Source organism: Hyperoodon ampullatus (assembly GCF_949752795.1).
Source record: "Hyperoodon ampullatus genome assembly, chromosome: 5".
Classification (NCBI taxonomy): domain Eukaryota; kingdom Metazoa; phylum Chordata; class Mammalia; order Artiodactyla; family Ziphiidae; genus Hyperoodon; species Hyperoodon ampullatus.
The window spans coordinates 95,099,773-95,113,502 of record NC_136918.1 but is presented as its reverse complement, the minus strand read 5'-3'; positions in this window follow the sequence as shown (position 1 = coordinate 95,113,502).

Here is a 13,730-nt window from a genome sequence, read left to right as displayed (position 1 = left end):
AATTGTATTTTCCCAGCCTTTCATCTATTGTAAATATTTGGTTTAAATATATATGCTGTACTAAATATTTTACAAAATTTATATGAAATGTGTGATTACTATAAACAATATGTTATAATCTGGACATTAGTTAGAATATAATTAAATAAAGTAGTTGATTCTTTAAAAACATTAAAAATAATATAACAGTTAGGTATATACACAGCTCAATGTAGTTCTCAATGTAAAATATGTCATCAAGCATGACATGAACTTAGTACCTTAAGAATACCAAAGGATGGGTTTTGTCATCATAAGAATGCAGATGAATCAGTTTTTAGGTCATAAAATTAGGGACATCTTGGAAGAACTTGAGGCTATAAAGAATGTGTGAAATTTCATAAGTAGATAAAATAGAATCCATAAAAAATTATAAAATGTCATAATGTAAAAAATTCTAAGTGAAAAAGGAGATGGAGACCCAGAGAACTGTATGCTTTCCAGATAGACTAATACATTGATTAATCAAGTTTAAATACATAGAATATTTAAATATATAGAATCCATTTTAGGGAAAAAGTAGAGATAATATTAGACAGACAGATACAATTATATCTGTGAGTCTTTGATAAGAAACAATCTCTTTTAACAAATATAATTCACTTCACAGTGGTAATATACAGTTTGGGGCAAGACTGATTCAGTTAAGATGGTGTGTTAAGAGTATGCATACAATAGCCTAATTATAATACGCTAGGGTCTAGTCTGAAAATAAAGTGAGTACTTAGAAAATTGGAACTATGTGGATGAGGCACAAAAATAATGTTTTGACAATAGACATGGACAGGTATGAATCGATGGGAGAAACAGCAACACGATTTCATATGTTATCTACCATCACCAACCTGATCATCTTTTCCAAAGGACACAAAAAGAGAGGATGTGTTTATTAGTGAATGAGTTTCCTTCTTAAAGAGACAAATGATCAAATGAGAAAAAATATATTGTTATAAATAATATTGATCTTTGAAATTTATTGCAATTGCATTTCTATCTATAATGAAAATGTTTTTAAAACTCTCAACTAAAAGTGGAAGAAAATTAAATCCCACCTAATAGTGGCTAATATTTATAGATTGCTAATTACTTGAGTTATAACCTTTTTACACCTATGTTTTTTGTTTTAGTGTGTGTGTGTGTGTGTGTGTGTGTGGTACACAGGCCTCTCACTGTTGTGGCCTCTCCCATTGCGGAGCACAGGCTCCGGATGCGCAGGCTCAGTGGCCATGGCTCACGGGCCTAGCCGCTCCACGGCATGTGGGATCTTCCCAGACCACTGCGCCACCAGGGAAGCCCACACCTATGTTTTTAGGTCATTGTTATAGCCACACTTTTAGGTAAGATATATTGCTATTGATATTTTAAGGATAAAGGCATTTAGATTAAGACAGGATAAATTTTTTTTTTAAAAAAGCAACCAAGTGTCAGAGTTTATTGGAAACATGTTTGATGTCTAATCTGAAGTTCTATACTGTTACATTTTATGCTTCTTCTGGTTTCCTTTAGATTCTTTAGATTATTCTGACCTCATATAGGCTTCTTTATTGATTGCAGAAAGCATTATTTCACTTCTGATAATTATATGTTCAAAAATATGTTGGGGGGCTTCCATGGTGGCGCAGTGGTTGAGAGTCCGCCTGCCGATGCAGGGGACACGGGTTCGTGCCCCGGTCCGGGAAGATCCCACATGATGCGGAACGGCTGGGCCCGTGAGCCATGGCCGCTGAGCCTGTGCGTCCGGAGCCTGTGCTCCACAATGGGAGAGGCCACAACAGTGATAGGACCGCGTACCACACACACACAAAAAAATGTTGGAAAAAATTTAAAAGCTTATAAGAGGAAACATTAAAAGTTATTTTTTTACAAAAATTATGTAAGGTTTTGTAAATTGGGATAAGGGGTTTAAAAAATATTAAGTGTAGTGAGAGAACTAACGCAATCTGTTATTTATGAGAGAGAGATCGGACATACATTTTCTAATGAAGAGAAAGTGTGCTCTGTAGAGTATGGATTACAGTGAAAGAGTAGTGTCATTGGGGTGAACAATTGTAAAATTATTGTACAGAGAAAGGGAGAGCTGTTTTTAGAGTGGGAATTGCTTTAAAGAAAGAATATTGGAAATAACAGAAATGGATTGCAGTTAATGGTTTGGAAAAGACCACACTTGAGAATACTTAGTGATAGATAGGAGGAAGGGATTAAAAAAAAAAAGTGAAATCAAAGGTAATACAATACCTTTAATTGAAAAAAATAAATATATCATCATATATTTAATGCCATTATTTAATTATTTGTTATATTTTATTATAAATAAAATATTAAAATTATTTTTACAAATTATTAGAAAGTAGTAAGCTTACCACAGTATTTGACATTTAACATTGAGCTCTTTCCAACTGTGTCACTAGATTATTGTAAATGAAATGTTTCAGTTAATTGTACCTGTGGATATTATAGTTTTAGATCCAGAAAAAAAGCTTTGTTCCAGAAACTGAAACTTATTAATAAAATACTAAATACTTCTTTAGGATTGACAAGAATGAAATTCTCTCATTAAGTCTCTCATTTGTATTTATCACTTCACATGATTTTCATCAGAGTTTTAACCCTTCCAACTAATTCTTCAGTTTAGATAATGTAAATCAACTCAAAGTATTTTTATAAATTTTTTATAAATTTCTTAAATAAATTTTTTACATTTATGCACTTTTGATTTTCAGTGGTCTTATTAGTCAAGGAAACTAACAACATTGATTTTATTCTCATGCTTTTCTTAATTTATTTATGTTAACTCCACATTTTTTTATAAATATTAAAATTCATGACACCTTAAAAATTTTGTCTATCTGTAGTGATTCATTTATGTTTAAATCATCTAAAGGTTTAAGCAAGTATATTAAAAGTAATTTTAATAGTAGTAAAATATTTTGGATGAATATGTTTATCCTGTGTTTGAAACATTATAATAGTCATTACAAAGAGATTCCATGGTATAAATACATTCAGAAGATATTCAAAGAGCAGTTTGTGAAACTAAGTGAGGGTGAAAAAAAAAAAAGAGAGATGGTTTCTATCTTCTCATTAAAATATTTGTGTATTAAATGATCATTAAAACATAATTTCTATCTCAAAAATCTATGTTGCTTATGTAGGCAATGATGGATTAAATTATTCTAAATATGCACAAATATTCACAGCTTTCCTATCTGTCCTTTTGTATAATGGATACGAAAGTTTATTTGCTAAATTACAAAGTGCTATTTAAATGTAAGATCTTATTATAAAAATGTTATTTTAAAGTAACAAGTAAACGTGCTTTCTGTATACTTTAAAATAAGTATCACAGTTTTCTTTATTCCTTTTCAGATCTTGGTATTAACCCAGACCATCATCAAATATTCCACTTAACTACAAGGAGTTCACTAAATAAGTTAGTAAATTTTGTATTAATATAGCATGGCTGTCATGTGACCTAGATTATTTAAATGTGTTTGGCTCTCTTCTATCTTGGATTTAAATGTTTGATTAATACTTTCTAAAATCAATTAATATTTTCTACTTCTTTTCTCTACTTTCTCTTTTCATTAAGAAGCTTAAACTGACAAAGTGAAAAAGTGTTGATTTCTGTTCCCTTCTCTTTCTTCTTTGATATTTCCTGACATTTTCACTGGAGATATTTTAATAATCACTCAAGCAGATGAGTGCCACATTATCATTATTTGATTTTATAGCCAAATAATCAATTAAGATTTCTTGAGACAGATGCAAATATGTAGAAATAAAACATACAAATGAGAGTTACTAAATATGGCTTTTTAAAGTACTATGTAGAGGGCTTCCCTGGTGGTGCAGTGGTTGAGAGTCCGCCTGCCGATGCAGGGGACACGGGTTCATGCCCCGGTCTGGGAAGATCCCACATGCTGCGAAGCGGCTAGGCCCGTGAGCCATGGCCGCTGAGCCTGCACGTCCGGAGCCTGTGCTCTGCAATGGGAGAGGCCACAACAGTGAGAGGCCCATGTACCGCAAAAAAAAAAAAAAAAAAAAATGTACTGTGTAGAAACTTGATTAAACATCTAATATCTATATATTTTATAAACATCTATAAGTAAATACTAATATTGACATGTATATTATAATAGTAATGTAAATACACATGTAACTCAACTTATTAAAGGCCTTCAGAACTCATTAATCCATAACTATTCACTGAACTATATTCCAGGCACTACTCTTTGTATTGGAGATAGGAGAGGAAAGAAGTTCTAATGCCTGCCTCCAAGCAGTTCACACACTGAGAAGGACTCAGACATCTAACAAACAGACATATATTCATGCTGTAGAAGAACACAGACTGAGCACCTCACCAGGGCTTTGTGAATGAGGTCTCTTCCTAGAGAAAGGAGTACCTAAATTGATGGCTGACGTCTGAACAGGACTTAGGGGAAGAATTAGCAGAGAATTCTAGCCAGGAGGAAGAGTGCCTTCCAGTACTATAGATCAGAAGCCAAGGGCTATTGGGAAAACATAAGGAGCTCTAAGTGTTATGTTACAAGAGGAAAGGGCCATGTGGTAAAGCTTTAGAGGTTATCAGAGGCCAGGTCAAATAGGCCTTGTTAAGACATTTGGATATGACCTTAGGTCAATGGGGAGAGACTGGAGATCTTTATGAGGTGCACACATGCTCAGATTTGCATTAGTGTAAATGTAATGTAATTCCAGGTTTATGGATTATAGGTCAATAAGATCAGGTGTTAGGCAGCTTTAGTAAAACAAGATATGATATCCTTGGCTTGAGTAATAATGTGAAGAATGAAACAGTCTGTATAGATAGGTAGAGAGCAACACAAATAAGACCAGGAAAAGATTTCCTTGGCTAAGAAGTGAGTGATATCTAGTAACTATGATTGCCAGAAAGTTTTCCAAGGAGGATTTTCCTTTTAACACTTTGAGTTATGTGGTTATACAAATATATACACATTACTCAATGCACAAAAAAATAAGATTTTTTTCATCATGTATAAACTCATAAAATTTACAGAATTTACTGATGTCCACTGTCTCCACCACCCTGAGGAAATTTGTTTATTATTCATCACAAAATAATCTTTACCATTGTTTGTTAGCTGTTGTGTAAATTTTAAAAATGCTGAAATATTTTTTTTTTAAAAAAACAATATTCTAATTTTGTGTACATGCTAGGCCTTATTTTAATGATATAATCTTGCTAGGAAAGAATATGTTTCATAGACCTCTTTGAAATCATTTCCTAAAGTCTACCTTCACCACATAATCATATCCCTGTTTTTATAATGGCTTTTGTTGGTATAAATAGACATGCAGAAATTGAATTCCAGTCAGTGATGATAAGCTAACCATACATGGTTCAACTAATTTTTGTTACTAAGCAAATTGAATGAGGTATTGTCTTATTCTTGCTTAAGGCTGAAAGCTTTTATATTACATGTGTACATTAGTGAACCATTATACCCTGAGAAATTATTGGCTATGTTTTTTCAAAAAGTGGCTGCAACTTTGACTACATTTTATTAAATATCATTTTATGAAATGAATTAAGGGCCACTGTTACTTCCATTTTTAACAAAGTTCTCTTCTTACTCTATTCTTAAAAAAGTCTAAATGAAAAACAAGTCTAAAGTTAATTGCAGTCACCTATCACTTTCCTTTGCAGATTGCAAAATAGCTCTTACAAGATCATTTAACAATCATACAGATCACTATTTATTAGTAGGGGAAAGCAGCTACATTAAGTGAGAAGGGAATCCCCCTCCCCACCAAGCTATCCTCTATACCTGACACTCTTCCTCCTTCCTTGTGGCATTTTAATCTCATGATTTTTCTATAATGATATTTTACATTCCTACAAGATAAGAATAACCTTCATATTTAGAAAACCTCTTCACTCCCTAAAAATTATAATATCAGACAATCCAAAGACAAACCTACAGTTTCAGTTTTTTTTGAAAATATAAGGAGAGAATATGTTTTCTATTGTTTCTTAACCATGCAATATAATATGTATATCCCCAAAGCAGGTGTGTCATGTAAGAAGTTTGCATTCAGAATCATTTGATAATAAAAATCATGTAGATTTTAGTTGTTTTAAGGTGATATATATTGAGTTATTTAAATAAAAGTAAAAGAATTTCTATATGGAATTTTTGAGTGACTTGGCACATGCTACTTGATATATGTTACTGCTTCAGCCATTGACTTCCCGTATATCACTGTGGGAAGGTTGAACTCAGTTGTGTATATTTACATTTGAATCATTTATTAACAAATACTTCTTCTGGAAAGACCTGGTCTCTAAGCTTACAAAATTTCTCTAAAGAGAAAAGGAGTCTGGAAAGTAAACATACTGTCCCTTGAAATTTCATGAAATAGTCATACCTCTTGTTCAGTGCCACATTCTTGAAGCATGTTGAAGAAAATTAGAGCAAAAAGATTTGGCAGCCTTGGGCAACCGGTCACTAGGACTATTTTCAATACCAGCACAGAAGCTATTCTAACAATTACCACCTCCTTCACTATCCTCAACTACATAATTTATTCTTATGGTATGCTCAGTGCACCATCCTGACTGAGAATAGGAAGTTTGTGATCAGTGGGAAGCCCATTTCTATTTTCCAGGAGTGCAGTTCTCACTTACAGCATGGAATAAAAATGTCATTATCTGTTCCCATTTTGTTGATATTTCCATGTTTGTGATGGAAGTGAACTATGAAAGTATCTTACTCCTTCAAGATTGTCAACAATATTTCCCACACCAACAACTTTTCACTTCCTTTAGACAAGAATATCCAAGCAACTTCACCATCATCATCATAGTGTATGTACAACTACTATCCAAAAGAAAGTGGATGGCCATTCTGGCAGACTGTGATTTGATGGTTGTTGTGCTACCCAGAATATTATTCCTGCATTCAAAGACACTGCCAAGTCTTCAGGCAAATGAGAAATTCACTGACATGGCCTTTTGTGTACCAATCCCAGACACAGTTTTTGAAGATCTGTTTTATAGTCTTAAAAATGTTGCCAAAGTACTTTTATGTCAATAGGATGGAGAAGGAAACATTGGATGGACCGTTGAGGGATGGCAAGGGTTACACTGAGATGACATTGTCTCCTGTGAATTAATAGTGAAATCCACTATTTCTGGAGTGAAAATCATTTTGGCTACAGCAGTAGTGGGTGTAAACCTCATTGTCTATATTATCAGTCCCCAAAAAAGTTTGAAAGGAAAAAGTGGCACTCATATGACAAGGAGACACTGTTCCAACTCTTTTTTTCATGACATTGAGAATTTTTCATCTTCCAGTGATCCTACCCCAGATCCTATTAAGTGAAAGAAAAGCAGTCAGAATCCTTTCCCTCATATACTATATATGTAAGAACTATAGACAATATTGTATCTATAAGGGGAAATATGTGTGCATGTGCAAACACACACACATACACACACACAAGAACATATAACTATGAAATATCTATAATCATTTCAAAGGCAAAATATAGAAAGACCAGAAAGAAGGAAAAAAAATTGGATCGAAGATGTTCTATGGATAGTCTCTCTAGGAAGAGATATTCAATCTAATCTCCAAAAGTTGAGTCAAATGAGGTATTAAGACATATGTATAAAAACACAGAGATGGCTAAAAACTTGGTAAGTGTAATTAATAAAACACCACTGAATTGCAGTGTAGTGAGAAGAAAATAATTAGATAACTACTTAAAATGGAGTTAGAGGAAAATGAGTTAGAGCAAAGAGGCAGTGTCTTTATCAAGGCACTGTAAGCCATGATAAAGAATTATTAGAATTATTACTTCATCCTAAGACAATGGAGAGCCATTTCATAGTTTGATCAAAATTGCATAATAATAATAATATATATATATACACACATATGCATATATATACACACATATACACATATACATTTATGTATTTGTATGTGTGTATGCATGCTTATATAAAGCATTATCTGCTATGCAGAAACTATACTGGGGACAGATGAAATTGGGGGTATTAGTCTGCTGTAGGAAAAATGGGGTGTGAGAGGATGGTCATGTTCCAGGTCTAGGTGAGTCCCCGGGACAAGCCGCCAAGTGAATATCCTTGACTCCACACAGGAAAGAGTTCAAGAGCGAGACATAGTAAAGTGAAAGCAGGTTTATTTAGAGAGATACACGTTCCATAGACAGTGTGTGGGCTGTCTCAGAAGGTGAGAGAGGTGGCCCCAGGGCTTGGGGTCATGTCGGGAAGTGAGAATGGCCAAGGTGAGGTGTGGGGTGGTTAGTTTTTATTGGCTGGATAATTTCATAGACTAATGAGTGGGAGGAATATTCTAATTATCTTGGAGAAGGGGATTTCCAGGAATTGCGGCATCACCCACATTTGTCCTTTTATGGTCAGCCTCGGAACTGTCATGGCACCTGTGGGTGTGCCATTTAGCATGCTAATACATTACAATGAGTGCATAATGAGTCTCAGGGTCTACTGGATGTCGAATCTTCCACCATCTTGGGCCTAGCAGGTTCTAACCGGTTTTTGTGGTGTCCTGTTCTTCTTAATGGTTGTGTCATTCTTTTAATTGTTGTGCCCTGCCCCCTTCCTTTCTGTCTCAAAATGATACCTTACACATTTGTAACAAATCAGTACTAAGCGATAGTGCCCCATTAAATAAAATATTTTCATTTATATTGACCTAGACCTCCTCTATTCATTTTTAAATATATGATAATCAGCTTTGGAAGTTAAATCAGTAAGGGTTTTTTATGCAAGCAAGGGTTGAATTAGATGCTAACAATAGTGAGCTTCATCAGAGTAGCATCTTGACAGCACAAGGCAAATCTCAGTTGTAACTAGAAAACAAAAGGAAAACAATGTTGAACAGCATTACAGGTAACTGAACTTTATCATTCTAGTTAACAACAATAATACATTTAAACATTAAACTGGTCTTCTTAAAAATCTCAACCATGAATTATATTATTCTTGACAGTATAATAAGAAGTTTTGCTTTTTCACTAACTACACCTTCTGTGAAAAAGAGAAGTTAGTGATCTGTTGAATTTGAAATGATAAAAAAACAAAGGCCGAAATCTAGGCCATAATACTTTTAATAGAAACTGCATAACTGTGCATCACTTTTCTTTAGAAAGGTTTTACAGGAAAAGAATTAGTCTTGGAAATGTTAGATGAGATTTGGTCATGGTCTTCCATTTCTATCTGCTGGTTTTCTTTGTATTTTTATCTTTTCTCTTTGTTAGTTTGAATAAGGGCAAGCTTAATTCTTTTCCTATGAAGGATTTGGCCTTATCAAATAACTGAAATAACATAAATAGCCTTGCAGAGAAAAATAACTTGATCCAACTAAATGTGAATTTGTTTATATGTATTTTTGCTCAACTTAGCACAATTTAATAATTATGAACACCAAATGTCAGTCACTGTAACAGTATTCACGTTTAGATGTTATTTGATAAGTCTCCAAGAGTTGATCTGTGAATACTAAAATAAAATACCTATTACAAATAACCAAGCTGTGTGTATCAAAACAAATGATTAGGTAATTCTGTCCAATTAACAGGCCATCAAAGATTTATTGAATTTTGAGATGAAAGTAAGTTTTTGTAGACACAATGAATCACTTAGGGAGAAGAAAAATTTTATATCAGAGGTTGTATAAACTAAGGGAAAGATCTCTACGAGCAATTGACAGCTAACTTAACAGGTGTGTTCACATCAGTAGTCACATATCTTCCTCTACTTACCTACACTTAAAAAAAAAAGAGGTCTCAACTGAACAACAACAGCAAATATAGCATATAATCATATAATCTTAGATCTGGAAGTTTCCCTACCTTAGATGTCAGTCTCTGTTTCCTTCCAAAGTTAGGATTCATGTACTTTAATTCCTGTTAGATGTTTCCTCAGTCACCATTAATAAGAAAAAATATTTCAAATTAGAGAGGACACTATAGTGGAATCTCTAGCATAAATTATTTCCCTCCAAAAATATATGTGTTTACTGAATTAGTCTTAGTACTAAAAGTAGGCATGATCCTGGTAAGTTCATCTACTGTAGTTAAAGAAATTTATGGGACCAAACTGTGGACAATTAGACATAAAGTGCTATACGTTAGAAATATATATCCCCAATTGCTAGTGACAGCTATTCACTGATCATGAGAATAAGGCTTAGAATGATGCAGACATGGAGGACCAAAATTTTTTTTTTAAAAAAGCAGTTATAAAAAAGTTTTATCCTTGAAGCCATAAATGAATGACACATCTTAACCAATCCTGAAACCCAATTTACCTCTAGATGTTCTGTTATATGAATGAATATATTTGGTTATGGTTTAAGAGAATTTGAGTTAAATTATGTGTTTCAGTAACTGCAGCTGAAAAATGCCAAATGGTAATGCAAGCCACTCTCCGTATCTTTGGCCCTTCTTTATATGCTTATCAGAGTGTTGATTTTCCTCTGAATAGTGGCACCTATAACTGTCTACAATACATAAGAAATGGTCAAATTATTCCAGAGTATGGACTTGTTTTTGTCACTTGATTGGGAAACCAAACATGAAGTGGGATAGACACAGAAAGGTGACATACAGATCCCCATCAGGGAAGGATCTGCTGTGCACCTGCAGGGAGTGTGGTCAGCAGACAGCCTCCAGCAGTCAGTTTCTTGATTATCTGTTTCAGCAGTAGAGAGCCACTTCACCCAATGTCGCACCCTTCCCAAGATGGCCTGAACCTGTTGACTGAGCAAGGTGGGCCTAAAAAGGGCTTGTCATTTCAGTCTAACACAGAATAAGTCTGAAAGGCAACATTTGTTTTAGTGTGTCACACTGGATTGGCTGAAGCTTTGCTGGGCCTTTATCATAGTTAAAATTCTATCACAGGCCTATCCTGCTTTTTCCACCTTACTTTCATTGTTGTTCATCCTTAATATATGGTATATCTTGTGACCCAAACTCTATCTCCAGGTCTGTTTCTGTAAAACTCAACCAACCTGCAACATTAACTTATCCTAGCCATTTTTAGCATGTTTCCAACCTTAATGGCACATATTAAGGATTTTAGGGTGTAAAATTTATCAAGTATTTTACTTGAAATGTAATCAAGACATATACCAATCTTATGCATATCACCATCATAACATTTGCTGAATTTGCTAGTATTTTCTATTTATTTCTTCAACTTCTCCATTAGGATATAAGCAACATGTGCACAAGGATATTTCTTTTATTTCTGTGTGCATGGTGATTGTGATGGTTAATATTATGTGCCAAGTGACTGGGCCCAGATATTTGGCCAAACATTAGTCTAGATATTTCTGTGAGGGTGTTTTTGGATGAGATTAACATTTAAATCGGTGGACTTTGCCAAAACATATTGCCTTCCATAGTGTGAGTGGGCCTCATGCAATCAGTTGAAGGTCTGAATGAACAGGAAGACTGGCCTCACCTGAGCAAGAGAGAATTCATCAGACTGCTTTTCTACTTCATCTGCATCATTGACTCTTTCTGGTTTTGCACCAGATGGACATCAGACTCAAACTGAAACACTGGCTGTCCTATATCTCCAACCTGTCAGTGTTCAGACTGGACCTGCAGGCTTGGCTTTCCTTTGTCTCCAGCTTTCCAGTCCACACTGAAAATTTTGGATGTGCCAGCTGCCATAATGACATGAGTCAACTCTTTATTTTATGTATAAATAATAATATCATATATACATGATATCATAAATGTAAGATATGTGTATTTACATATATATATATATATATACACACACACACACACATTCTATTGGTTCTGTTTTTCTGGAGAACACTGACTAATACAGTGCCTGTGTTATAATTGATTCTTAATAAATATTTACATTTGAAAGCAATCAAGAATTTATGATAAAAGATAAATTCCTGGAGAAAAATGGCTAGCACAGTAAACTCAATAAATGTCAATTATACATATCAGTTAATTATTGCATAAGATTAAAATGGTGATAAAATTGAAAGTAAGATATAGCAGGTATTTTTTTCCATTTAATTGAAGGGATATATCTTCTGATAAAGCATGTATATTTAAAAAGAGACTGCGACATAAAATTTAAAAAGACTATTCACAGCTAATGCCATTAGATAATGCCATTAGTTAAAAATTTTCCAAAACTGATGAAACAATTGAAATTTCTAATAGATAGTAAGCATATAAAGTAGAATTAATAAAAAGAAGTCTATAGCTACATAGGTTATGGTGACACTTCAGATATTTCAGCTGATCCTTCAGCTAAATTATTATTCAAAATTGAGGAAAATAAAAATATTTTTCAAAGAAATTTTTAAAAATTCATAAAAAGACTGATGATCCTCAAAAAATGAGCTTTGAAGTTATATACTTCAGTTGGAATAAAGGCTAGGATGAATGATCAAAGAAATGGATATAATTGTGAGTAAATATAAACTCATTATCACTGTAACAAAGAATAATGTCTAATCTATAGGTTAAAAGTAATAATTCAAGATAGAGCTGCAATAAATGTAGTGTGAAGTAAGAATAATGAGTGAAGTGATTAGAAATAGAGTTGTCTAGTGTCTTTGTATTTCTCAGATAAATGGCAGCAGCATGATTAGTTTGGGACTCTCTTATGGTAAATATGCATGAAAAATTTTAAGGAATCCAATAAAAGAATAGAGTAGTACTAAAATATGTTGCCTCCAAATCAGCAGAGGAAAGAAATTGAAATGAGGAAAAGAAATCAATTCAGGGAATATTAAAAGGAATAAAGAAAAATATGGAAAAATATAAAGTAGAGAATACTATGTTAAAATTAAGTCAAAACACTGCAATAATTAAAATAAATTTAAGTAGATTGAACTTTCTAATTAACAAATTTTGTCAGATTGGATTAAAAACGTATGGTAGATAGATAGTGGGAAGCAGCCACATAGCACAGGGAGATCGGCTCAGTGCTTTGTGACCGCCTGGAGGGGTGGGATGGGGAGGGTGGGAGGGAGGGAGATGCAGGAAGGAAGGGATGTGGGAACAGATGTATATGTATGACTGATTCACTTTGTTATAAAGCAGAAACTAATAAAAAATAAAATAAAATTAAATTAAATTTTAAAAAAATACACCTATATGCTATTTTTAGAAAAACTATGTAATATAAAACATCTAAAATAAAAATATCTAAAACCTATCTAAAATAAGACATTTTTAGGAAAAATATCTTAAAATAACTAAAATAAAATGAAAAAATCTCAAAGAAAAATACATAAAATAAATATCTAAAATATAAAAACAAATATCTTGTATAAAATCTTTTGTACAAGACAGTATAGAAAAGACAAAAAAAAATGTCAGACAAATGCCAAGCAAATGACACATGGGATAGGTATATTGATATCATACAAAAAAATGTCTCACCAGTAATAGACAACAATTTTAAACTTGATGCACCCTATAAATTGGTCTCAAAATATGTAAAACCAATCTACATCATCCTAGAAGAGTGAAATAGATCACTCAGTTATGAAAAGTTATAGTAATAATATATGAGACTTGAACAATTAAAGTGACCAATTAATAGACAAATGCATAGATACATACAATTCTCAAGTACACATGGATCTTTTACAAAAATTGGACATTCACAA